The sequence below is a fragment of the Canis lupus genome, chromosome 25, assembly GCF_011100685.1.
Source record: "Canis lupus familiaris isolate Mischka breed German Shepherd chromosome 25, alternate assembly UU_Cfam_GSD_1.0, whole genome shotgun sequence".
Lineage (NCBI taxonomy): Eukaryota > Metazoa > Chordata > Mammalia > Carnivora > Canidae > Canis > Canis lupus.
The window spans coordinates 36,821,023-36,848,597 of NC_049246.1; the positions used below are offsets into that span (position 1 = coordinate 36,821,023).

General features: G+C 38.7%; 1 long non-coding RNA gene across 1 annotated transcript in view; it reads left to right on the top strand.

Moving 5' to 3' along the window:
* Window positions 1–909: 909 nt before the first annotated feature.
* Window positions 910–27,575, top strand: part of LOC102154450 — a 56,595-nt gene continuing 29,929 nt past the window's right edge. The window contains exons 1-2 of the long non-coding RNA XR_005378260.1: window positions 910–1,580; window positions 6,073–6,165. This is a non-coding gene — a long non-coding RNA (uncharacterized LOC102154450). The remainder of the gene's footprint in view (window positions 1,581–6,072; window positions 6,166–27,575) is intronic.

Genomic DNA, 27,575 nt, shown 5'->3' on the forward strand with positions numbered 1-27,575 from the left:
TGCTCTGCCAGGAATGCTACTATTTACCAAAGTGAAACCACGTATGTAAATTTTAGTGCTGGCTAATGCTATGGCCCCACAGCCTTCTTTCTCAAAATAGCCACATGGTAATCATAGCTAACACTACTGAGCACTTACTGTGTGGCAAGAACTGCTGAGACCTTTACATGCAGTATCTCCTTCAGTTATTATGGCAACCCTATCCTGGAGGGGCTGTTATAACACCCATTTCACAGATGAGTTAACTGAGGCTTTGGGATTTTAAGAAACTAGCTTGGTTCACAGAGCCAATATGTGGTAGGTCTCAGCTTTGAGAACCCAGTTATCCTGACAAAATGGGCTAACCCCTTGATTCTTTGTTTGATTTCTCTATGTAAATTTTCTGCTCCAGTGCCCGGAGAAAAGGCTAAGGAAGATGCTCTGGACCTAGGATGGGTAGAACAAGGCAGCAAGAAAAAGCGAATAAAAAGAACGCACTAATTTTGTCATTCCATTTCAAGCTGTGGGCTCTAGTACTAACACTGTCCTCTCTGCAAACCAGTTTCCATATATGTAAATGAAAGAGGCTGGTTGGAGGGTCTCCCTTCCACCCTCAGTCGTTTCCATTTCTGGTCAAGGAGGGAGTAATATAAGAATAATATTTAGGGAAGAGCGTGAAGCTGGTGATATCTTCATTGCCACCCCAGGCCACTTCATTCAGCTGCATAAAGTGAATAAGAACTCTACACGAAAAGGAGTGAAGCAGAACATAAAGAGTTTCTCCTACTTCACATATTTAAGAATATTAAAGTGTAGAAAGCTTTCAGTAACAAGGTTTCTTTTTTTTTTTTCATACTCATTGTTGATTAATTCCATGTTTTCCCAGGAACAGTAGTACAATATCGCTCAAAATGCAGATGGGAGGACACAGCAGGGAAAGCATGAATGAGGAGCTCATGTCTCAGGGGTCTGATGACTCAAGCTTTGTTCTCATGGTTACTCTGATGTCAGAGAAGCCCCGGTGGGTGTGAATAGCCTGGAAAACAAAATATCTGCCCAGGACCTCTTAACCTTCTGGATACATAATTTTACTAATCTTACAGGATCGACACCTAGCTGGTTTACGTAGAATAGGGAAAGCTAGACAAAACAGCTGTTGTGTTGGCAACACGGAGACTTCATAACGATATCACATACTGCATGATGGAACTCTCCAGTAGACAGGTCACAAAGGAACTTCTACTGTTCAGTGCCTCCAAGGAGCCCTTGGAAGATGGAAAGTTTGATGACTTGATTTCCAAGCACATGAGCTGAATGTTTGAAATTAGATTTAGGGAGGTAAATGGAAATCTGTGGTCTCTAAATGGAAGGTCTGCATTTTAGGGCAGTATTTCCCACCTGAGATGATTGGAATTATGAACATTTGTCTCAATTGTCATAAAATCACTGGTCTGCTGATTTTGCCAACAGAGTAGACAAGACTTTTTTGTCATGTATGATGGAGGCACCATAATCTCCCAGCCTTGGAGGTGAAGAGTCTCAAAGTGGTGAAGCATGGATACAATGTAAGGAAAGACTTACTGAAGCAGCAGAGAGCTGAGGTATTCCAGGGTAAAGAGGGAAATGGAGTGAACACACTGCATGTATCACAGCATAATTATAAATTCATTGAGATTCATTCATTTGTTCATTCATTCATTGATTCTCTGACTCATCATTACTATTTTGTATCGGTCACTCTGAAAGGGTCTTGAGGCCACAGCAGAGAATTTTATAGGTGCCATCAACCCCTGCCATCATAAAGCTCAGAGTCTGGACAAGGGTACAGACAAAGAGGGAAACAGCAGGCAGACAATTAAGTCTGTTGTGATGTTGCTGGAAGGAGAAATGGAAGGTCTAGTGGTGCTACCTACCCCTGAAAGAGATGTTATCAGGAAGACACAATCCCGCCCTGCCACCACACCCTCCTCACCACCCCCTCAATTTGTTTCTTCAGTATCTCTTGACCACACCTTCTATTCTTTTGCCTCCCACTTACTCCTCCTCAGTGCTCCCTGCCTCCTTTCTATTCCTCAAACATGTCAGGCACTCTTAGAGCCTTTGCACTTATTATTTCTCTGCCTGGAACACTCTCTCTAGATAAGCTGAGTGGTTTGCCCCTCATTTTTTCCAGACCTTGACATAAATATCCTCTCATGAGGTCTCCCTGGTCAATCTACTTAAATTGCCAAGTGCCCACTCCCTATCTCTTTTCTTGTTTTATTTTCCTCACTGGTACTTTTCACCATCTACCATGTGTATATATTGACCTACCTCTCTTGTTGGCTGTTTACCTCTCTTAAGCACAAAATTTTATGAGAGTAGGGATTTTGTCTATTTTATTTACTGCTAAGAACTGTGTTTGGTAGATACTCAATAACTATTTGAATGCTGAATAAATGCTGATTTAAGGAAAACTAAAGAATAAGTAGGTGTTATCCTTGCAAAGGGACTGAGGGATGAGAAGGTAGAAGTAAAGGAATGTGGTGGGGGAAGAGTTCAGGAAGATGGAATCACAGGGGCCAAGGTCTAGAGGCAGAGAAAGTGTGGCACATGTGATAATGTGCTCTGCTCTCTCCTGTTCGGCTCAAACTGGTTGAAAGGCAGAGTTGGCCAGAGTAGAAAAGTTTGAGGCAAGAAATGAGGCATAAATTTGAACTGAGGCCAGGTTGATACCTTCTTATAGAGCATGGACTTAATCCTCTGGTAAATGGACAAATATTGAGGCTATATTATTTTATTATATATTTACACATACATTATTTTATTAAAATATTTTAAATATAAGCATAAAATTATCAGATTTATGTTGTGGAAAGATCACTTTGGATATACATGACAAGTGAAATAAAGTAGGCCATCAAGGGCAGGAAGGCCAGTTAGGAGGCCATTGCAGAGGTTCTAGCAAGACATGATGGCAGCATAGCTAGGGTGGTGTCAGAAATGTAGTGACATGAGTCTGGGTTCAAGAGATATTCAGGACACAGAATTGATAAGCTTAATAACATATTGGCTATGAGGGACGAGACATGGGGAGGAGCCTTCATTCTATCATGGACCTTGGGTTAAATAGCAATGGTATTCATTGAGCCAAATCAGAAGAAGAAACACAGACACCTGACAGATTTAGTGTTGAAGTCCCAGTGTGGCATTCGGTGGAGATATCTGGTAGAAGTTTGGTCACAGTGGCAAGCAGTTCTAGGAGAGAGTTATAGGCTGGAAGCAAATATTTGAGAATTGGTACATACATAGGGAATGAAGTCCTGAGAGTAAGTGAGACCATCAGAGGGCAAAGGACTAACCCTGGACTACACCTTAGGGTTGGGTCTGAGGGATGTTTCCCCACACAACCACCAGAGAAAGTCACTAGTCAGGATTCACAGGGTTCTCAGAGACTAAAATATTTTCTTATGGTAGCGAAGTCCGACACTGTTGCGTAAGAAGCCAGAGTTGAATAGAAGGAAGAATTAAGGCAGGTAAAAAGTATTGACCTTGACCTTGGAGAGACACAGTCCTGACTTCAAATCTCTATCCTACTGATTATGCCCTTAACAGCTCCAGGTTCTCTATGGAAAAATAGGGATCATGGTGCTTTCTTCATAAAGATAACAATGGGCTTGAATGAGAAAATGGAAATATACATGAAGGTGTAGTGTCTGAGCCCATGCAAGTTTACTCAGCAATTCATTTATTAAATATTTGCTGCAGACAAATGAAGAGTCAGGCACCAAGGAGGCCATGATCCAAGCAGACACAGGCCATCCTCCAGGCACTCACAGTCTAGAGAAATTCAATAAGAGCTTTTTTCTTCCTTAAAATTTAAGGAAGGTACTGAATAGTTTTTGGCCAGGTTGATGGCCCCAGACAACAGTGTGATATGGGAAACGATCTGCCTTCACTTTCTGGTTGTTCTAGGGGTGTTGTGCTAGACTCCATCAGTCACTCTTCCAGGCCTCCCACCATGCAGCAAAGCTTGCATTTTCCTGACCACCTCCTGTCCCAGGAGCCAAATTCTCTAACTTCTTGGCCTGACCCTATTTCTTTTTTTCAAAGCTTTACTGACTGATGGAATGAATCTACTTATTATAATCTGGCCTTGTGAGGATAGGGTTTTTGTGGTTGTTGTTTTTTTTTTTTTAATTGATAAAATAGGTGTTTATTCTGAAGGCATAATGCCAGGAAGAAACCCAATGAAACCAGATTAGGAGTGGGTGAAAACTGTTGCCCCTCAGAACTTCTCTGCATCCCAGTCTTTCAGGGAAGTCTGGGGCAGAGCTCATGAGTGAGTTCTGTGAAGCCAGAGGATTTTGTTTTCTTCTGTTTTTATGTATTGACTGCGGTTTACCTAGTACCTTGTTTTGGGCATAGGGTAGGCACCCAAGGAATTCTTGAATCACTGAATGTCTTATCCATATCAAGGAATTGAATAGCTGAAAACTTAGATGGTTTGCATAGCAACCAAGGAGTGAGAGACCTGAGTAATCAGTCCTGGGATCAAGAAGTCAGTTAAAGAATGTGCTCTGAAAGGGGACCCTCCAACTCCTGACAAACATAGCTGCTTTCTACCTGTGAACAATGCCTATATGTGCACCCAGGCTGAGTCAAATGCAGTGAAGGCAAAGAAGCACTAGTGGGAGTTTGAAGGTTAGAGAGTGTCATGACTGCCTGTGATTTCCTCTCCCTACTTCTGGCTTCACTTAAACAAAGGCCATGACTTGGATAACAGTCTTTGAGCCCCCAGGGTGCGCTCTCTGACTTCTATTTACTTCTTAAGAGACAATACCATCACTCTCTCAGACAATTAAGATCTTACTTTAGGAAGGACAAGGAGTTGGAAAGCAAGAGCAAGGCTGATCTTCTGGCACACTGGATAGAATTTCAGCTCTGCCACTGACCAGTTGTGTGACCTAGAGCAGCCCACAACTGCCCTGGGCCTCAGTTTCACAAGTTTTCAAAGGCAAAGGATTGTTTTGAGAATTCACTAACATTGCATGTTTGACAGTGAATATGAAGTCGATGGCTGGAATAACACAGGGCTTCATCAAGATGTGTACCTCTTGTCCACATACCAGATCCAATGGAAGATGTCCTGTGGTACAAATAATCTGTAGCTGTGAATTTTTGCAAAATTGCCTCATTGGTATTTGCCTCTTTCAATGTTATAAAGCCAACAGAATTTAGGATTCAAGACAGCCATATTTTTATCTGACATAAAATAAGTACTCAATGAATATGTTAAAAGATTAAATGAATGCATGGCCTCATAGTACTTTTTTGATTTTATCTCTTAATGCTCCTTCACCCAGACTTCTAGACCCAGAAACGCTGTCTACTTACTTCTCCATGTTCATATCTATTTCAAGGCTACCTCCATGATTGTATATCCCATGAACCAAACAATAAATATCTAATACGCTCCTATATTATGTTCAGCACTTTTGTCCACAGGGGGTTCACAGGGAATAAAAAGAATAACTTGGTCCTATCCCAAGGAACTTATAATTTGGTTGGGGTGAAAACTGCCAAGTGAACAAGGCAAACAATATGTGGAGGAGGAGAACTAAGGTGAATGGGGGTTTCTTGAAGGTTATATTTGAGCTGAGTCTGGAATGACATATGGCCTGAGGCTCCCCAAGCAAATGTTACCTTAAAATGAGACTTTCTTTCTTTGGTCACCTAATTGTCCCTAAAATAGTTGAAGCCTGTCAGCTTTAAATATAAAGCTAAGTGGTGCAATTTAGTGATAATACACAGTTTGAATTTAGGAATTATGGCAGAGTCTACTCACTGCCTGCCCAATATCTATTTTTGCTTTTTTCTTTAGTGGTAGAAGCACAGTTCTGTTTGATGGTGGCAATGTACCTGAGTAAAGGTAGTCAATTTTCCACACTTCCTCCCCAGCAAGGGTATCTATGTGCTATAGTTCTGGACAAAAAGATAAATCAGAAGTTACTGGTTGGAGCTTTTAAGTAGAGGTAATATTCAAAGTAAGAAACAACCAATTTAAAAAGCATACTTAATGTAACCTGCTGGTATATATGGCTCTATTTCCAGGAAAGTTCTGTAAAAGGAACGGTCTCAATGGCATGTGCTTTGCCACTTTACTCTTTCCTTCTTCCTGCCTGGAACATGATCCAATGCCTGAAGGTATAGTAGCCATTTTGCAATGACAAAGACAAAAGCTAAAGATGCTAATAACTGATAGTATAGGCAGAGAGAGAAGTCTGGTTCTTAAATGATCTTTTTGACCTTCAGCTGCACTTGAAGATTGCCTATTTCCAGAGCACATGTTGAATTTAATAAAGTAATCCCTTACCTATTTAAGCCACCCTTAGTCATATTTTCTGTTATTTTCACCTGAGTGGAATTCTAACTGATACTAGCATCAGACCATGTTTAAATGTAAGAATGTGATGACTTTTAATCGGAATATTGTAAAAGGAGTTGTGACTTACTTTGGCTTGGGTGCTCAGCTCCCCAGTGTCTGGCTTGTCTTAGTAAAAATAGTCTCAACACCCAGATGACCACAAAACAGCATATACATAGTCTAGGGCCTAGCATATACATAGTCTAAGTGGTTACTGATGCATTTTTTAAGTGCCACTGACAAGTGTGCAATCCTGTTCCAACAAGACAAGGAAAGATGTTATTTCATTGATGAGCCACAGACTATCAGAGTAAAATATCCCCTCTCTACTTTCAGGATATGCCAAACCCTGCCTTGAATAGTGAGAAATTATAACTTTTAACTCTCTTCTTTGGTTAGAAACCTGTTTTTGTTTTTGTTTTGTTTTTTTCTTCCCTGGATCTTTTTTTTTTTAAGATTTTATTTATTTATTCATGAGAAACAGAGAGAGACAGAGAGAGAGAGAGGTAGAGACACAGGCAGAGGGAAGCAGGCTCCATGCAGGGAGCCCGACATGGGACTTAATCCCAGGTCCCCAGGATCATGCCCTGGGCCGGAGGTGGCGCTGAACCACTAAGCCACCCAGGCTGCCCTCTTTACTGGATCTTAAAAGGCCAGCAAGCAGTTTGTTTGGACTATATTGTGTTCTGTCCATTCTCTGTGAGCCTATGTCTCTGTGCAAAGACCTATTTAGTTGAGGATAAACCAACCTAGAGAGTTAGCTCTGGAACTGGAAATCATTCTCAGTTCAATTCTTACTCAGGGACAAAGTTCAGGGAGCTGAGAAAAGGACAAAGGTACTTGATGGTCAATAATTAAAAGCATAGAAGCATGGAAAGATTTAGATTTCTGCATGGGACCTTAAGTAAAACAGATATCTAGAGTGGAGTGGACACTATGGGGGAACTGAGGAAACAGCTGGGAAGATAAGGTAGGTGCACCGTTGGATGCTGGGCTAAAAAGACTGGGTCTTATCACATAGTAATAAGAAAAAGACAAGGTAAAATAATAGAATTCTTCTCAGGTTTCAAAATGCTCTCACACATTTAGGGTCATATGATCCCCACAACAATCACTGAGATATATGTAATACTGATTCATCTTTGAGGGAAAAGACCTAAAGAAGTTAAATGTTGTCCAATGACCCACAAATAGAAATAGTAGATTGAGACTCTAAATTGGATTGAATTTTTAGCATCTTACTCTAGTGCTCTTTTCACTCTACCCCACTGAGAATGGGAAAGACATGGTTTGTGTAACCATGCATTTATGCAGACAATAAGGGGTAAGTGTGGAGGCAGAGTGACCAGCAAGGATATTTTTGTAATAGTTCAGTGTTAGGTAAAAGGATTTGAATTAAAGTTGTGTCAAGAATGTGATAAAAGAAGAAGAGAGGATTCAAGAGGGCAGTGTAGGAAGATCATACACACACACCTTCTCCCAAAGACCTAGCACAACTACAACCACATATGGAATAATTCCATCTGAAACTAGATGAACAGAGCCTCCACAGCAAGGGACAGCACCAGGATGGATAGAAGAGGCAGAGATATTGTCCATTAAGGGGAAAAAACACACCCAGGCACAGCATTCCATAGTCATAAGGGAGCTCAGTAGTACACAACTGTCCTCTGAGGAGAAAGAGATTCAGGCTCTACATCAAGCACCATTCCTTAGATCCTGCATAGGCAAGGCAAGCCCCCAAAACACTTGGCTCTGAAAAATAACAAGGAGTACATTCAAGAAAACTACAGAACTATAGGGAAAGGGAAATCTTTTTTTAAAGTCTTGTACACAGACTTATTCCACCTGGCACAAAAATACCAGATCAAAAAGAATATAGACCATAGGTGAAAAAGACTCACTACTCTTTTAGCACCTGCCTGAAAAGAAAGACATAGCTGGGATATCCCCCTGGGGACTGAGACACTGGTATTAACCATTTTTGCTATCTTGTTCTTCTATGATGATTCCAATACTGATGGATTCCACTTGGAAATCCTCCCTCTAATCTGTCCCCACAACATGCACCTTGGCTGGGCCTTGCAGCTGACAAGAGGATCACCCCAACCAGGAGTACACTCACAGTAGTTGCTGCCAGGCCTCACAGACCTGGCTCCACTAACACACACACCCACAGCAATCACAGCTAGCTGGATTGGGACCCACCCACCCCTACTTACCAGCATGCCTGGGGCAGTCACATCTAGGCCTTCCAGCCAGGCAGGCTAGGGGCCTCCCCACCCACCAGTGCACCTGCAGCAGTAGCAGCCCCATGAGGGTGCATGCTTCCCACAAAGGGGATATCTCTAGAATACCTGGCTCTGTTGTCCAGAAAAAAAATTATCTTTTGCAGACCTACAGGACATCTTTAACATAGGCCACTTTTTCAAGACTGGGAGACATAGCTGAACTACATTATACATAGAACCAGACTCAAGCAAATCAAGGAGACAGAGAATATTTTCCAAATGGAAGAACATGACAAACCCTCAGAAAAAGAATAAACACCATGGAGATAGGCAATCTAGCCAATAGAGAGTTCAAAACAATGGTTATAAAGATGTTTACTGAACACAAGAGGAGAATGGGTGAACACAGTGAGAATTTAAACAAAGAGAAATTATAAGAAAGTACCAGTTAGAACTGAAGAATACAATAACAGAAATGAAAAATACACTACAGGCAATAAAAGAAGATTTGGTAACACAAAATGTCAGGTCAGTGATATCTAAACCAGCTTTGCAGGAAATATTAAAGGGACTTCTTTAAGTGGAAAAGTAAAGGCTGTAATTATAAGTAAGAATAAAGAAGAAAATATATGAAAGAAAATTATCACTGGTACCAAGGCAAACATATCGTAAAGGTAGCTGATCAAACATTTATAAAGCTAGTATTAAGGTTAAAAGATAAAAGTAATAAAATCAATGATAACTATATTTGTAATAAGTTAAGGGATATGCAGAATAAAAGTATGTAAAATATGACACAAAAAAAAACAGAAAACATGAAGAGAGGAAGTAATATAGTGCCTTTAGAATGCTTTTGAGCTTAAAATAGACTGCTGTATACATAGATTGCTATATATAAAACACATGGTAACCACAAACCAAAAAAAACCTAGATACACAGAGAGAGGGGATTTTAAACAAAACACTAAGAAAGTCCACAAATAATAAGCAAAGATAAGAAAGAAGAAAGGAACAGAGAAGGACTACAAAAACAACCAGAAAACAATGAACAAAATGGCAATAAATATGCACCAATCAATAATTACTTTAAATGTAAATGGTCTAAATGCTCGATCAAAAGACATGGCATGGCTGAATACATTAAAAAAAATAATAAGCAAGGTCTATCTATCTGCTGCCTACAAAAGACTAACTTCAGAGCTAAAGACACACACAGAGACTGAAAATGAACTGATAAAAAAAGATAACTCAAGAAAACAGAAATGAAAAGAAAACTGAAGTAGTAATACTTATATCAGATAAAATAACTTTAAAATAGTGGTTGTATTAAGAGAAAAAGAAGGGCATTACATAATGATAAAGGGATCAATCAAACAAGATAAAATTTGTAAATATTTATGCATCTATATACAACAATTAGCAGATAGAAGGGGAGAAAATGACAGTAATACAATAATAGTAGGGCACTTTAACATCCTGCTTACATCAATGGACAGATTAGTCAGAATGAAAATTAATAAAGAAACATTGACCTTAAATGATATATTAGATCAGACGGACTTAACAGAAATATACACAACATTCTGCCCAAAAGCAGTAGAATGCACATTCTTCTCAAGTACATATGAAACATTATTTAGGATAAACCACATGTTAAGACACAAAACAAGTCTTAATAAATTTAAGAAAACTAAAATCACATCAAACATCTTCCCTTACCATTAGAATATGAAACCAGATATCAATTACAAGAAGCAATTTGAAAAGACACAAACATGTGGATACTAAACAACATGTTACTAAAACAAATGGGCCAACCAAGAAATAAGAAGGAAATCAAAAAAAGTACCTTGAGGCAAATGAAAATGAGCGCACAATGTTCCGTAATCTATAGGATGCAGCAAAAGCAGTTCTAAGAAGGAAGTTTATAATGATACAAGCCAACGTCAAGTAACAAGAAATATCAAATAACTGATCTAATCTTACACCTACAGGAACTAGAAAAAGAAAAAGAAAAAAAGCCCAAAGTTAGTAGAAAGAAGGAAATAATAAGGATCAGAGTGGGGGGATCCCTGGGTGGCGCGGCGGTTTAGCGCCTGCCTTTGGCCCAGGGCGCGATCCTGGAGACCTGGGATCAAATCCCACATCGGGCTCCCGGTGTATGGAGCCTGCTTCTCCCTCTGCCTGTGTCTCTGCCTCTCTCTCTCTGTCTCTGTGTGACTATCGTTAAATAAATAAATAAATAAATAAATAAATAAATAAATAAATAAATAAATAAGATCAGAGTGGAAATAAACAAAACTAAGAAAAGATCAATGAAACTAAGAACTTATTTTTGAAAAGATAAACAAAATGATAAGCTTTTAGCCAGATTCATCAAGAAAAAGAGAATTCTCAAATTAATAAAATCAGGGAAAAAATTACAACTAGTTCGACAGAAATACAAAGGAACATAAGGAATTACCATGAAAAAGCATACGTCAACAAGTTGGACAACCTAGAAGAAACAGGTAAATTTACAGAAACTTAAAATGATTCAGGACTAAATCAGGAATAAATAGAAAATCTGAACAGACTGATTACAAATAACAAAACTGATGCAGTAATCAAAAATTTCTCAAAAAGATGTCCAGAATTATATGGCTTCACAGGTCAATTCAACCAAACATTTAAAGATCTTTGGTTGAACATTTTTACCTATCCTTCAAAAACTATTTCAACAAGTGAAAGAGGAATGAATAGTTCCAAAATCATTCTGTGATGGCAGTATTACTCTGGTACGAAAACCAAAGACACTACAAAAAAGAAAAAAAAAGAAAAAGAAAATTATAGGCCAATATCTCTGATGAATATAGTGTAAAAACTCAACAAAATATTAACAAACCGAATACAACAATACATTAAAAGTATCATACACCATGATCAAGTGGGATTTATTCCAAGGATTCAAGGATGGTTCAATATCCACAAATCAATCAATGTGACATACCACATTAACAAAATGAAGGAGAAAAATTACACAATAATCATAATAAATGCAGAAGAAGCATTTGATGAAATTCAACATTCACTTGTGATAAAAATTCAGCAGAGTGCATTCAGAGAATGTATCTCAACATAATAAAGGTCATATATGACAAACTCACAGCTCACATCATAGTTAATGATAAAAATCTGAAAGCTTTTCCTCTGAGATCAGGAAGGAGACAAGGATTCCCACTCTCATCACTTTTATTCAACATAGTATTGGAAATCCTAACCACAGAAATTAGGCAAGAAAAATTAATAAGAGGCCTTCAAAATGGAAAGGAATAAGTAAAAATATTACTATTTGCAGAAGACATGATACTAGATAGAGAGAGCCCAAAAGCCTCCACCAAAAAAACTATTAGAACTGACAAATGAATTCAGTAAAGATGCAGGATATAAAGTCAATATATAGAAATCTGTTGCATTTTTATACACTAATAATTAATTATCAGAGAAATTAAGAAAACAATTCCATTTACAATTGCATCAAAAAGAATAAAATACCTAGGAATAAATTTAACCAAGAAGGTGAAAAACTTATACTCTGAAAACTGTAAGACATATATGAAAGAAATTAAAGGTGACACAAATAAATGGAAAGATATTCCATGTTCATGGATTGGAAGAATTAATATTTTTTAAATGTCCATACCACCCAAAGCAATCTACAGATTAAATGCAATTGCTATCAAAATATCATTGAAATTTTTCACAGAACTAGAACAAATTTTTATGAAACCACAAAAGAACCACAAAAGATAGCCAAAGCAATCTTGAGAAAGAAGAATGAACTGGTAGTATCATACTCCCAATTTACAAACTATATTACAAAGCCATAGTTATCAAAATAATATGGTACTGGCACAAAAACAGACACATAGATCAAAGGAACAGAATAGAGAACACATAAATCAACCCACACTTATATGGCAAATTTGTCTATGACAAAATAGGCAAGAACATACAGTGGAGAAAAAAATAGTCTCTTTAATAAATGGTACTGAGAAAATGAGACAGCTACATGCAAAAGAATAAAACAGGACCACTTTCTTACTCCATGTACAAAAATAAACCCAAAATGAATTTAAAACTTATATATAAGACATTAAACCATAAAATTCCTACAAGAAAACATAGGCAACAAGCTCTCTGACATTGGTCTTAGTGACATTTTTTTTTTCAATCTGTCTCTTCAGGTAAGGACAACAAAAGCAAAAATAAACAAATAGGACCACATCAAACTAAACAGCTTTTTTCACAATGATGGAAACCATTAACAAAATGAAAAGGCAACCTACTGACTAGGAGAAGATATTCATAAATGATATATCTGATGCAGGTTAACATCCAAAATATATAAAGAACTCACACAATTTAATAACAGAACACATTAATAATGTACTTAATAGATATTTTTAAAAGAGTAAAAGAAGAGTTAAACAGAATTTTTTTAAAGACATACTATGATCAATAGGCCCATGAAAATATGCTCAATATCACTACCATCAGGAAAATACAAATCAAAACCACAATGAGATATCACCTCCCACCTGTCAAAATATCCATTATCAAAAAAACAAGAAATTTTTTAAAAAGACAAGAAACAACAAGTGTTGCTAAGGACGTAGAGAACTCATGTGTGTTGTTAGTAGAAATATAAATTGGTACAGCCAATATGGAAAACAGAATGGAAGTTCTTCTAAAAATTGAAAATGGAACTATCATATGATCCAACAATTTCACTTCTTGATATTTTCTGAAGAAAACAAAAATACTAATTTGAAAAAAAAAAATCTGTATGCTAATGTTCACTGCAGCACTATTTACAATAGTCAAGATAGGGAAGCAACCTAAATGTCCAAAGAAAATTTTGTGTGTGTATGTATATATATATATATATAGAATGCATATATATTTGTATATATAGAATATATATGTGTGTGTGTACATAGGTATATATGTGTAAATGTAAATATATATATTATTGTGTGTATATATATTATATATATATATATTCCACTTTTCTGTGGTATCTAAACACAAAACAAATGAACAAAATAAAACAGAAACTGACTTTTACATACAGAGAACAAACTGATGGTTGCCAGAGGGGAGGAGATTGGGGAACAGATGAAATAGGTGAAGGGTTTAGGAGGTACAATCTTCCAGTTATAAAATAAATAAGACACAGGGGTATAATATTCAGCATAGGGAATATAGTCAATAATATTTCAACAACTTAGCATGATGACAGATGGTAACTTGGAGTTATTGTGGTGACCATTTTGCAATGTATACAAATATTAAATCACTATGTTGTACACTTGAAACTAATACAATATTGTATGTCAATTATTCTTCAATTTAAAAAAAAGGAATGCAATGAAAGAGGGGGAAGAAGGCAAGAGTTCTGTCAGGGAGGAATCAGCAATACGGGGGAAATTTTCTTACTCAATTCACTCAACCAACTCTCCAGATGGACCAATGTTCTTCATCTTCTCTGTAAAACAAAACATTTGATGCCTACGGCAAAGTGAATGCTCATGATGAGTAGATAAGTGACTGTGGTTCACTATGCCTTCTGCTCCCACCAGATGAATTTGTTGCTCAGCCTGTTTATTCCAGTTATTTTTGTTATTGTAATGATATAACTTAATTAAATATTACAAGTACTATTGTTATATAAACCAACAAGGCAAATGCTTCAGGAATAGTCAATAAAGATAAGTCACTAAAGTGAACTGTTTAGATTCTCTTGCAAAGTCTTTAGTGCTTGTTCTGCTTTAAGGAAATCTGAAAATCTTAGCTCATACATTAAAGATGTGGTTTATCTTTTTCACATAAACATGCAACTTTTTCAATTGTCATAGAAATCCAACAGATTCATACTCAAAGAAAGGCCTTGACCCATATCAAAAGATTGAATTTCCTTCATTAAAATAAAGTTTCAAGGATGTAAGTAGCATTTCTCAATTTTAATTGATTCTTTCCACAATTAATTGACTATTAATATGGTTCTGTGGAACAAGAGGGCTTCTTCTATGGTTAGAATCCAGAAAGCTGAAAGGAACTTTGGAAACCAACTATCTAGGGGTTCTGTAATCTTTGTGCATATCAGAATCAGCTGAAGGACTTGGTAAATACAAAATGTTGGGTCTTGACCAAGCATTCTGATTCAATGGTTTAGGGTAGGGCCTGATAATTTGCTTTTCTAACACATTTTCAGGTGAAGCTGATGTTGGTGGGCCAGAGACACCACTTGGAGAACCACTGAACCCACCTATCACTGAGTTAAATTCTAAAGTTTGGTGATTATAGAGTTCCCTCAAGCTCACATGGTGGGCTAACAGAAAAGCTGAGACCAGAACCCAGGTGTCCTGGATGTCAGTCCAGAGATCTTCCCATTATATTCTGCTGTCAAAGTAAAAAGTATATTTTTGATAAATTATGGACAGCCACAATTTTCTCACAACTGTTTCTTTCCAGAGGTGACATCTACATCCCCTCCCATGATCGGGGCTGGTTCTGTGATTGCATGACCAGAACCATATGCAGAAGTGATGCTGCACCTGATTTGAGACTCAGTCTTAAGACATTTGTGGCTTCCACATACTTGGAACTTTTGTTCTGGGAGCTCTGAGCTCCCATTTAAGAAGTCTGACCACGTTGCACTCTGGTTGATAGTTCTTTTTTTTTTTTTTTTTTAAATTGGAGTTCAATTTGCCAGCATATAGCATAACACCCAGTGCTCATCCCATCAAGTGCCCCCCTCAGTGCCCGTCACCCAGTCACCCCCACCCCCTGCCCACCTCCCTTTCCACCACCCCTTGTTCGTTTCCCAGAGTTAGGAGTCTCTCATGTTCTGTCTCCCTCTCTGATATTTCCCACTCATTTTCTCTCCTTTCCCCTTTATTCCCTTTCACTATTTTTTATTCCCCAAATGAATGAGACCATATGTTTGTCCTTCTCCCATTGACTTACTTCACTCAGCATAATACCCTCCAGGTCCATACACATCGAAGCAAATGGTGGGTATTTGTCGTTTCTAATGGCTGAGGAATATTCCATTGTGTACATAGACCACATCTTGTTTATCCATTCATCTGTCGATGGACAACGAGGCTCCTTCCACAGTTTGGCTTTTGTGGACATTGCTGCTAGAAATATCGGGGTGCAGGTGTCCTGCCATTTCACTGCATCTGTATCTTTGGGGTAAATCCCCAGCAGTGCAATTGCTGGATCATAGGGCAGATCTATTTTTAGCTCTTTGAGGAACCTCCACACAGTTTTCCAGAGTGGCTGCACCGGTTCACATTCCCACCAACAGTGCAAGAGGGTTCCCCTTTTTCCACATCCTCTCCAACATTTGTTGTTTCCTGCCTTGTTAATTTTCTCCATTCTCACTGGTGTGAGGTGGTATCTCATTGTGGTTTTGATTTGTATTTCCCTGATGGCAAGTGATGCGGAGCATTTTCTCATGTGCTTGTTGGCCATGTCTATGTCTTACTCTGTGAGATTTCTGTTCATGTCTTTTGCTCACTTTATGATTGGATTGTTTGTTTCTTTGCTGTTGAGTTTAATAAGTTCTTTATAGATCTTGGATACTAGGCCTTTATCTGATACATCATTTGCAAATATCTTCTCCCATCCTGTAGGTTGTCTTTTAGTTTTGTTGACTGTTTCTTTTGCTGTGCAGAAGCTTCTTATCTTGATGAAGTCCCAATAATTCATTTTTGCTTTTGTTTCTCTTGCCTTCATGGATGTATCTTGTAAGAAATTGCTGTGGCCAAGTTCAAAAAGGATGTTGCCTGTGTTCTCTTCTAGGATTTTGATGGAATCTTGTCTCACATTTAGATCTTTCATCTGAGTCCTATCTTTTAGCCATCCCCAAAGAGAAGACAGACATAAGAGAGCACAATCTTGCATTTTCCGGACTTACCAACACTCCAGTGAATACTAGTAAAATGACCTCAGTTGATACTGTGTGAAACAGAATAATCACTTGGCTCAGATGCCTGACCCACAAAATCATGAGGCATATTAAAATGGCTGTGGCTTTAAGCCACTAAGTTCTGGGGTAGTTTGTTACACAGCCATAGATAACTGGAACAATATTGAAAAGACAAAAGCTGTGAGGATCTGGGGTTCTATTTTCAGGCTGAACTTAGAGACAGAAGCAATCTGTGTGAAATGTAATAATGGGAGGCTGATTACACAAAGGCATCAGTGCAAGCGAGAAGGCAAACTTGACTGGATTTTTTGCTCTGAAAACTATAGTACACTTGGTGATATGTACCAAAATAAGTATCATGAGGTACAGCTAATTTTTAGAGGAAATTTGGGGAGTAGAGAAGTTGAAATGGGTAGTGAAATCGTGAGTTACAATATTAGACACTTTAAGTCCTCCAGCCAGAATGTCCAATCTCCCACTCCCATTCCCTGAAGTCTCTTGGGGACCCTCTCAGTTTGCACATCTGACCTTTCCTACTCACATGCTTCTCTCCCTAAATTCTGGTAGTTCTTCTCATCTGGGTGGCTCATTTCTATACTGTTTCATGGACTTTTTTGCATTATTACTTGATATTTTTTCATATGATTCCATCAAACGTAGTTGTAAACTCATGATGAACATGATTTGCCTTTTACCTGCTGAACGCAGTCCTGTGGACACTGTTGGTGTCCCTGAAACTCCTGCCAAGTGGAAATTTTGTAGATTGGCTCATGTTACAACAGCAGGAAATGAAAGGGGTGGGTTGGAGTGGGAGTGCCAAGGGCTGGGATCTTCTCAATGCTAATGGTGTGTTTAGTGGCAGCCTCGGTGAAGTAGATCTCTGAAGGTGACTATTTTGAAGAGTAGCACTCATCTCAGTATGCTACATTTTAGATTGTTTGTGAAAATACCACTATCACGTATGGCTATAAACATACATACCTTTAAACACATACTATTTTGTCTTTTTTGGCAATTCGGTTAATGTTTTCTTGTTTTAATTTTCAGAATTGGTCCCTAAGTTCAAATTTCAAACCGAGTCTTCTTTCTACCACTTTAATATTGACAATCCCATAGTACCCTGAGAGCCCTTTTAACCCTATTAAATTAGTCAATCAGCAAATGTTTTTGATTTCCCTACTTTGTCAAGCACTATCCTTTGGACAAAGCAAGAGAAATACAATGTTCTGTGGAAGATTGAAAAGAAGAAAGTGTACTTTCAACCAAGGCTCAAATCAGGGCATGCTTCATAGAGGAGGCAGTATTTGAAATTAACCTGTAAAAATGAATAAAACTTAGACAGAAATGATGAGGGTAGAGATCTGACATTACAAGGAGCATTTATCCTTAGATCAAAGGGATGTGAGTTAATCTAGGTTAGCAGGAGCATAGAGCATGTGTAGAAATGTGGGTTGGAGCTGTTTACATGAGGCCTGGGATACAAGGCCAATGAGTCCAGCTTGAATTTTGTAAAAAGTGAGTTTCGAGGGTTAGAGACACAAGATTTTATTCAAATTTTATATTCTCCATAGTCACTAACATTATGCTTTACATGTGGTAGGCAATTATTAAATATTCGTTAATTGATCAATGAACTGCCAAAGCCATTTGGATGCATTGCTGGTATCCGAATCTTTCAGAAACTTAATTTTCCCCCTTTTTTTCTTCTCCAGTGTTCAGGCAACATTTATTCTAGGAAATGGCTCTAGCTTTAAAGACAAAGGAGAAGAAAAACTCCCAGTAACACAGAGATTGTCAAAGCAGAACCATTTTTAAGTGAAATGATTTCTCCCTACCCAAACTTTATTGCAAGACCCCATTAAAAAACTGCAGAGGCCCAGCACGAAAGAACTATAAATTATGAGACTCCAGACCTCAGGGACAGAGAGTCACAATTCCCACAGGAGTTTGCTGTACATTTCTCCTTGCAAAGCATCCAAAGCAGATTGAAATCCTGGCTGAGAAACTTGTGGAGAGAGAGAGAGCTGAGGCAAAGGGCAAAGGCATTAAATAATATATAGATTTTCACAAAAGATCATTTCTGCTTAAATAGCTGACTACTCATGCTGGTGGCCAGGTTCAGAAAGGATGGAGCCTGGCACTGCTGACAGTGGAAGGTGTAGGGCTGATGCAATCAATAGTGGCACAATGACTTTGTTTAATGGGCTTTTAAGTGCCCCAAATTGAAAGTCCAAATTTCTAGGAGGGCTGTACGGTAAAGACAATTTGTCCTTGTTTTATTAATCCACATGAAAGCACTTCTCTCTGCTTTAAGATATAATCATCTATCTAGTAGAAGTTAAAATTCCAGACACACCCACCCCAGCCCAAGAAGACTTTCCCACCTCCAAGATTTCAAAAACAAGCTCTTCAATGAGATTCTCCTACCATGCAAGAACTCCCATTCTCCACCTTCTTCAAGAACACCATACCCTTCAATCTGCCAGTACTAGTGCCTTCCCACTGAATGGGAACCCTGGCCAGCATAGGGAGAGAAGGACCACAGGCAGCACCCATACCAGCGGCATGATTTGATTCAGCCTTGCAAATAACTACCTGCCCATTCACCCAAGGCAAACACTGATTTATGCTGAATGCTAAGTGAGTGGGAAAGAATGATGACTCACTTTCACTGCATGACCTTTCTACTTTCATAAGGAGAAAGCAGACAGTTTAAAAAGAAAAGCAATTTGTCTTCTACTGATTTTCTCTTGTATGAAGTCTGAATTCCTCTGCCTAATGTTCAAGGACCTACCTTCCAATACATGTCTTAACACTCGCTGAGTCCACACTCTTTGGTGTCCTCTTCCACCTCCAATACATCATGCTTACTTTTATTTCTTTCCTCATAAAGTTCTCCTCTCCTCTCTGCTTTCCAAATGTATCTCACTAGAGAACATGGTCAAGCCACACCTCTTCTATGAATCCTTCGACTGTTACTCTCCCCATGAACATTCACAGACTTAACCAAGAAACACAGAATGCTATCCGGTATTTATTTTCCTCTCATTGTTTGGAGAGCTTACACTTTTTATTTCTCTCTAAATCATAATTTTTTGAGGGGGGGAAACCTGCCTTTTTAGTGAGCACTGTTCCTTGCGCAATGGAGGGCTCAATGAACATTTGTTAATAGCAAGACCAACCCTTGCAGAAGCCAACAGATAGTTAAGGGGAACATCGATTCATTTGAAGATTTAAGAGTTTTTAAACTAAGAATGTACTAACCACCTCCACCACTCCATCTTTCTTCTTTATTTCATTGCTGTTGCTGCTGTTTCTGTGGATATTCCTTTATTTGCTGCTGCTGCTGCTGCTGCTTTGATAATGATGATGATGATGGAGAAGGACAAAAACAAGATGACAACTTAATATTTACTGGAGTGTATTAAATACCAAGCACTGTTTTTATCAGTTAACTCATATTGTCTCATTTAATTCTCACTGAATTACAGCAGAAAGTATTTCCATTTTAATACTGAGGAAACTGAGGAAGGGACCATTAGTAACCTGCCCAAGATCATTCCTATAGAAAGGGCAGAATTAAAATTTAGATCCCAGCAGCTCAACTTTAGAGCTTGAGCTTTGAGTGATACATCATTCCTCATACTTTCTTTCACCTAGCTTGTACAGCACTTAAAATGACAGAAAAGTCATAACCCTTTTCCCAAAGACATTAAAAATTATTTAGCACTTTATTTTTTCTAAGCACTTTCACCTGCATTAACTCATTTGCTCTTGACAAGAGATCTCTGTAGGTTGACCACTTCTATACTTATGAATAGATAGGGAAATGGATTTCTTGCCCAAAGTACAAGTGGGTCAGTGGAGCCAGGAAGTCATGGAAGTAGAATCACAAAATGCTAGAGAAGAGGGAAGAGTCAAGATCATACAACCTGCCATTCATTCTATAGCAAAACAACTGGGGCACCCAGAGGCAACTAGCTTGGGATAAACATCAAATGAGGGAAAAGCAGGTCTAGAATTGGACTGTGTGACTTCTCATCTGTGGTCTTCCATTGCAGTACTATGGCTTTGAGCACATTCTCCAAAATGAATGATGAGGGGCACCTGGATGGCTCAGTTGGTTGAAGGTCTGACTTTGGCTTACGTCATGATCTCAGGGTCAGGGTCCTGGGATTGAGCCCCAAATCGGTCTCCTGACTCAGTGCAGAGTCTCTGGTCCCTTTGCTCCTCCCCCTACTTGTTCTCTCTCTCTCCCCCACTTCTCTCTCTCTCAAATAAATAAATAAAATATTTTAAAAATAATGATGTAAAGGGAGCCCTGGTCAAATATGCTGGGACCTGCTGCAGGCCATGTCTTCCTCTTGGAGAGCCACAGTACACAGTCTTTGAAAAATTATGCAAAACACTTCATAAACTCACTTAACCAAAGAAAAAAAACAAAAAAAACAAAAAAAACAAACAAAAAAAAAAAACAAAAAACACCTTCCATTAACACCCCTTTGCAGAACTTGTACTCTATGGAAGTCAGTTTGGGAAATGATATATAACAGATATATTGGGATATGAGCATAAAGATAAATGTAATTCCTTTTTTTTTCTGCTATTGGGCCCAGATGTAAAATAAAAATAATTCATTTTCCTTTCTTCTCATCTCCAGAACCTCCTCTCCCATAACTACCAAAAATCTATGCATCACACTCTTCTACTCTACATTAAAACATATACGGGAAAACATTTCAACCACTTAGATGAAACATAATGGAAAATTAACACTCTCCAAAGAACGAACACCTGTACTCTTGCCTGTATACACACCACATACACATACATGCCTTGAATTCTAGTTTTATTTTTGTTGTTTTATTTCTTCAGTTTCTTAGAGTTGTTATGTTATTGATTTTGCATATGTGAAGATCAATTATATCCCTAGTGTTCCCTTGGGATTTGTTTGTTTATAAAAGATTAGCCTGTTCGGGCTGCCACAGATTGAGCGACTTAAACAACAGAAATTTATTTCTCACTTTTTTGGAGGCTGAAAGTCAAAAAGATCAAGGTACTAGCAAAGTAGGTTTCATTCTGAAGCCTCTTTTTTTTGACTTATAGGTGGCTGTCAGTTCACTGTGTGCTCACATGACCTCTTCTTGGGGTGGAAAGAGATGGAAAGAGAGAGGGAGAGGAGTGGTTGGGGAGGGGGAGAGAGAGAGTGTGTATGATTGAGAGCTGTCTGGTATCTCTTCTTGTAATGACACTAATCCTATTGGATCAAGTCTCTACCCTTAAGACCTCATTTAGCCTTAATTACTTCCTTACATGCCCCACCTCCAAATATAGCAACACTAAGGGTTAGAGTTTCAACATATGGATTTTGAGAGAAACAATTCTGTCCATAACAAAGATGGGGGATATAATGATGACGGCAAAGGTTCTGTTTGTGGTAACCAGAGAGGTCTCAGAGATAGAGTTAATATTATTTTTAAAACTAAAGAAAGAAATTTGGGAAAACTATCTGCACACTGCTGTCTCACATCCTTTTCACGCGTTGAGGGAAAAAATAAAAAACGTCAATGGATCATAACAGCTATGTCTGAAAACGTTAATCTCTTATGAGCTGAAGTAAGGTGGCAAATTTATATTAAGACGTAAATAACTGACATTCTTCCCTCTGAGCACATCTCTGTGACAGAAGGGAAGTGGAAATCCGAAGTGGAGTAAGGACAGAACTGCCCTCCACACACCTGGTGTGCTACTGAGGAGGCCAACCACAGCCCCAGGACCACTACTTCTCCACACTATCCCCAACCTCCCAGGCCCCAGAGCCGGCAGCACTGTGGGCAACCACACCCACTCCCCTGGGCTCCACCTGCCTCCCCCCAGCCCCCCACCATCTGCCAAACGCAGCCAGCTGAGTAGAAGTGTAAGAGGTAGAGGAAAGGGAATGTGGGCTGGAAAGGGCACAACTCTCTGGGGGGCTGAGGGCGACATTCACAAGAAGGACCTCACTGATCACTTCCTTCCTTATTATTTCAGGATTATTGTAATTTCATGCAAACACTCCTTCTTCCCCACGCAGCTTCTGATGGCCACGATTCTTGTTTGGTGCTGGCCCCCAGCAATGCTAATAAACGGCTTCCGGATCATTTTTATTCATTTTGCGCATTTCACTCACAGTACTTCATGTGACTTATGTAGCCCCTGCAGCTCATATTTCTATTTGAATTGCAGGGCAAGTAGTGAGTTTTAACATTCCAACTGCACACACATTCTTCTTTCCCTCGAAATGAAAGATCATTTGAACTTTGAATTGCATTAGCATGACATTTTTCTACTAAATTACCCTGGCTGCACTCAACAGCCTGAAAAGAAACAAACCTCTTTTAACTCTATAGGCTATGTGAGTGAATAAATACCAGAGGAAACGCCAACAGAGAGGAGGAGGGAGGACAACCAGCAAGGCTGGGCATTGCCCCTGCCTTGGGGCGCCCTTCTGTGATGCTAGCCCGGCAGACTGAGGGTCACTGCTGTTCCACTCATGTCAGGCCCAGGTCAGGGCATTTGGATAGATGGAGGAGAAAGTTAATGGTTCTCAGCAGCTGTTGCTTTGTTAAAATAAAATAAAACAAAACAAAACACACACACAAAAAAAACGAGGTGCAGCTTTTCATACCATTTTTTAAACGTAATAATGTTTGCTTTTCTGTGTATTATAATGGTGGAAAATGTTCATTGTGGGAAATCTGGAAAATACAAGAAGAATAAAGAAGAAAATGAAAACCGCCCATATTCTCACCACTTAGATAAACTCTAGCTTTTGGGAGTATAGTTTTCCAAATCCTTTTTAGGGAAGTGAGTAGAATTCTATTCAATATATGTGTATAGCATCATTTTGTTAATTTTGTATAAATTAGGCTATACATATACATACAGATAATTTGAATCATGTATATGATTTGAGTCTCTTTTTTACACATTTGTGAACATTTTCCCATTTCTTTAAATATCATGATTTGCAATGGCTACATAATATTTTATCATAGGAGTACATTATAATTCAGTTAATCATGTCTTTTTTTAAGATTTATGTATTTATTTGAGAGAGAGAGAGAGGGAGTGGATATAGTGGGAAGAGCAGAGGGAAAGAGAATCTCAGGCAGACACCCTGCTGAGCAAGGAGCCCCATGCAGGGCTCAACCCCACCACAACCCCACCCAAATCGGGATCTGAGTGGAAATCAAGAGTCAGACACTCAACCAACTAAACCACCCAGGCGCCCAAATTAATCATGTCTTTATTGGCACACGTTGATGCCATGTTTACAATCAATGCTGTGATGAACGTCTTTTTGTACATAACAGATCTGATAACTGAGAGTAGCTCCCAATTCTTGAGCTCTTACTATATGCCAACTATGATAAAAGACAATTTCCAGAGAATATATTACATATATAGTATTAAAATAATATATAACAATTAAAAATCATAATACATAGCATGCTAGCCTTTGTGATCTCCCTTAGAGGTGGTCATTATTCTCTGTGTTTGATAGGCGAAGAAATTATAACTGACTGGTTGAAGCCATCAGGTAGTAAGGAACAATTCCAGGATTTGACCCTAGCATTTTCTGATTCTAATGTCTGTGCTCTTTCACCTGTGTTCTGGGGTGCTATGCACTCCCAACTCCCAGGGCTTTTCTCTGAAGATTGCAAGAAAAGGTATTCAAGATCATCCACATAAGGGGCACCTGGGTGACTCAGTTGGTTAAGCATCTGCCTTCAGCTCAGGTCATGATCTCTGGGTCCTGGTATTGAGCCCCACATTGGGCTCCCTGCTCAGCAAGGGAGTCTGTTTCTATCCCTCTCCCTCTGTCCCTCTCTACTGCTCATCTCTCTCTCTCTCTCTCTCTCTCTCTCTCTCAAATAAGTAAATAAATAAATAAATAAATAAATAAATAAATAAATAAATAAATAAATAAATATTTTTTTAAAATAAAAGATCACCTACGTAAAAATTTAACTCTGCCTCAGAAATCTATATCCACACAGGTCAGAATCCTAGGAGGTCCGCAGAGTTTGAGGTTTTCCTCCATCAGGAAATAGGCATTTCTTGAGGCAGGTTAGGAGAGTAGAGATTCCTCTTTGGACAAAACTCAAACACAGGATTCCTAAGTGGCTCACTGTCTGCAGCAGGGGCTTGATTTGATAAAGGACGTCACAACCTGTAGAAGCCACCGAGGCTTCAGACCACACTAACTGCTGCGTGTGGGGCAAAGGTGGGCACCAAAAGAGGGAAAAATAAAAAAAAATAGATCATATCTTCTCCATGCTTATTAGCACAAAAACCCAGTGATATGTTTGGCATTTTCTGGTTAAAGAGATCATATGGATCTCCTTGTAGGTGACACATAAGTGTACTATTCTTACTGAATGAGTTGCTGGTGATTAGCAACTATCTGATTGAATATATTACAATTACTCTGGTTATGGCACACAGATCCATGTACACTCACAAACCCCCACGACCAAACCATTGGTCTCAGCACTCTCCTCCTCTCCAGAATCTATACAAGGCAGCCTAGGCCATTGTGATAGAAACAGAGCCCACAGGTCTACCCATGTCATTATCAGCCCCGAAAGGTGAGGTCTTGGTCTGAACTCCAAGGCTGCATACAGTGTAATGGTATAGGCATTAGACATGGGATCAGCAGGTGCTCTCATAACTCATACACTGTGGGCAGGACACCAGAATAGCTCAACTATATCTCAGCCTCTGGTTTCAGGCTATTTCAGGGTGCCTCTTTATTCCCGTCCCAAATTTTATGAGAAAGGAAGCAACATCTGGCACAGAAACATAAGCTTCTCCTAAGCTTATGGAAACCTTTCTTGAGAAGTTACCACAGTGATTGGAGCAGAAAGACACAGAGAGAAGCATCTTGACCCTGCCAGTTATTAGTCACATGGCCTTAGGAAGTCAGTGAACTTCTCTGAACCCATTTCTTCATCTACAAAATTCACTCATTCATCAAATTAACTCGTTCACTTAATGTCACTTATTAACTACCTGCTGTGTTAATAAGTAATACCTATTAAGTGATCACTACATGCTGGCACCATGATAAGTGCCCTTTAACAAGGGGCAATGAAGTAGGCATGGTGTCTTCCTTCAGTGAATTTGCTATCCAGTAGGAGGTCACTGAGAAAGCATGTGTGAGCAAGTAGGCATATAAAACAAAATGAGGTGAGCAAAATACCCGCAAAATACCTGACGTTATTAGTACACAAACAATAAATGATAGTTGTGATGATGATTATTATTACTATTAACCTGATGTCTCCTGGACATTGAAATCTTCTGCCCGTTGAAATCTTCTTACGGAAAACCCAAATTCCATTCTTTATGGACATCTAAAATCCAAAATGCCTGTAAAATCTGTAAGGGAAATTTCTCTGACCATCTCAGCTCTGTGCTCTTGATCACTCAGTTTATGGATCATCCATTTCACACATGTTCTTTTTGTAATCCTCCACATTGACCCAGATGGGAAATCCAACCCCTACCATGATTTTTATCATAAGTAAGTAAATGACTGAATAGCACTTAGACACAACAATTTGTGTATTTAGTGGTTACAGAAGGTGTAGCAGAAGAGGGATTTAATGGGAGCAAAGCAAAGAACTTAAAACTGAATTCTAGGCTCTTTCATTCTAAAATGTTCTTAGACCTTTCGTGGGCCACTTGATTGCATGTACATTACAGCTTACTATCAACTTACTTTTCAGGAATAAAATCCATTTTTCTCTTTGATTGTCCTTGTAACTATTACTATCCATGTTCTCAGAATTTCAGCTTTTATCCTATCAAGATTCTCTCAAAGGCATCATTCTCCCAAAGAAAAATTCTGCTGATAGCTAATAAAATTTTAGATATTTTCACCTCTGCTTCATTGTTATTGTCATGATTAGGGTCATTATTAGTATTAATACTAGTATTAGTATTAGTATTAGTATTAGTATTAGGGTTAGGATTAGTATTAGTGTTAATATTAAGTCTGACCTCTTAGGAAAGGCTTTCACAGATGTAGACTCCAAAAATCCATTTCCTTGAAGTATAAGGGTGATGTCACCTAAGATCCAAGACACCTAAGTATGTCCTGGTGCAGACTATAGGCATCCATATTTCTAGTATGAATCTCTCCAGTATCCCAAATATACCATAAAATGGAGAACAATGAAGTCATGCCTGCTTCACTGTGGATCATCTCCACCACTGGTTCTCTCCAACTTTGGCCACTTAAATAAAGGACCCAAAACTGTAGAGCTTGAGAATCTAATCTTCCTTCTCTGCTCTTCCTTACCCCAAGTATTAGTCCTGATTTTTTTTTCCTGAGAACTCAACAGTATATCAGTGTAGAACTTACTGAATCTTTTCTGATTCTAGAGCTTGCCAGAACTACTGGACAGGAATGCAGAAATAAAAATGAGCTCCAGATACACTGACTCCAGAGGTAATGGTGAATTTCACCCAACACCTGCCACTGTACTTCTGGAAAATGAATTCTTCAGAATTCTTTAGGACAGCAAAATTTGTCCAAATTTCCTGAAAACTGGGGGGTGGGGAGGGAGGGATCAGAGGGTAGGGGTCAAGGATTTGTTTTTGTTTGTTTTCATTTTCCAAAAAAAAAAAAGAAAAAGGAGACAAATTTCCTGAAAACTAAATCAAAATACACCTTCAGTTGTATTTGGGACTCTATTCTCTACAAATAAGAGGTTAGATAGTATTACTTTTCACATGGCGACACCTTCCATAATGAGTCGCTGTCCACATGAATGAGTAGGTTTGCAAAGGTTTACAAGAAACACTCAATCCAAAATGGAACACTACCAGGCCTCCAGACCCAAGGCAATTTTAGAAAGACATTAGCTAGTGAATTTTGTGGCAATAACTGAGCTACTTTACTGAGCAACAGCATATTCACTTTTAT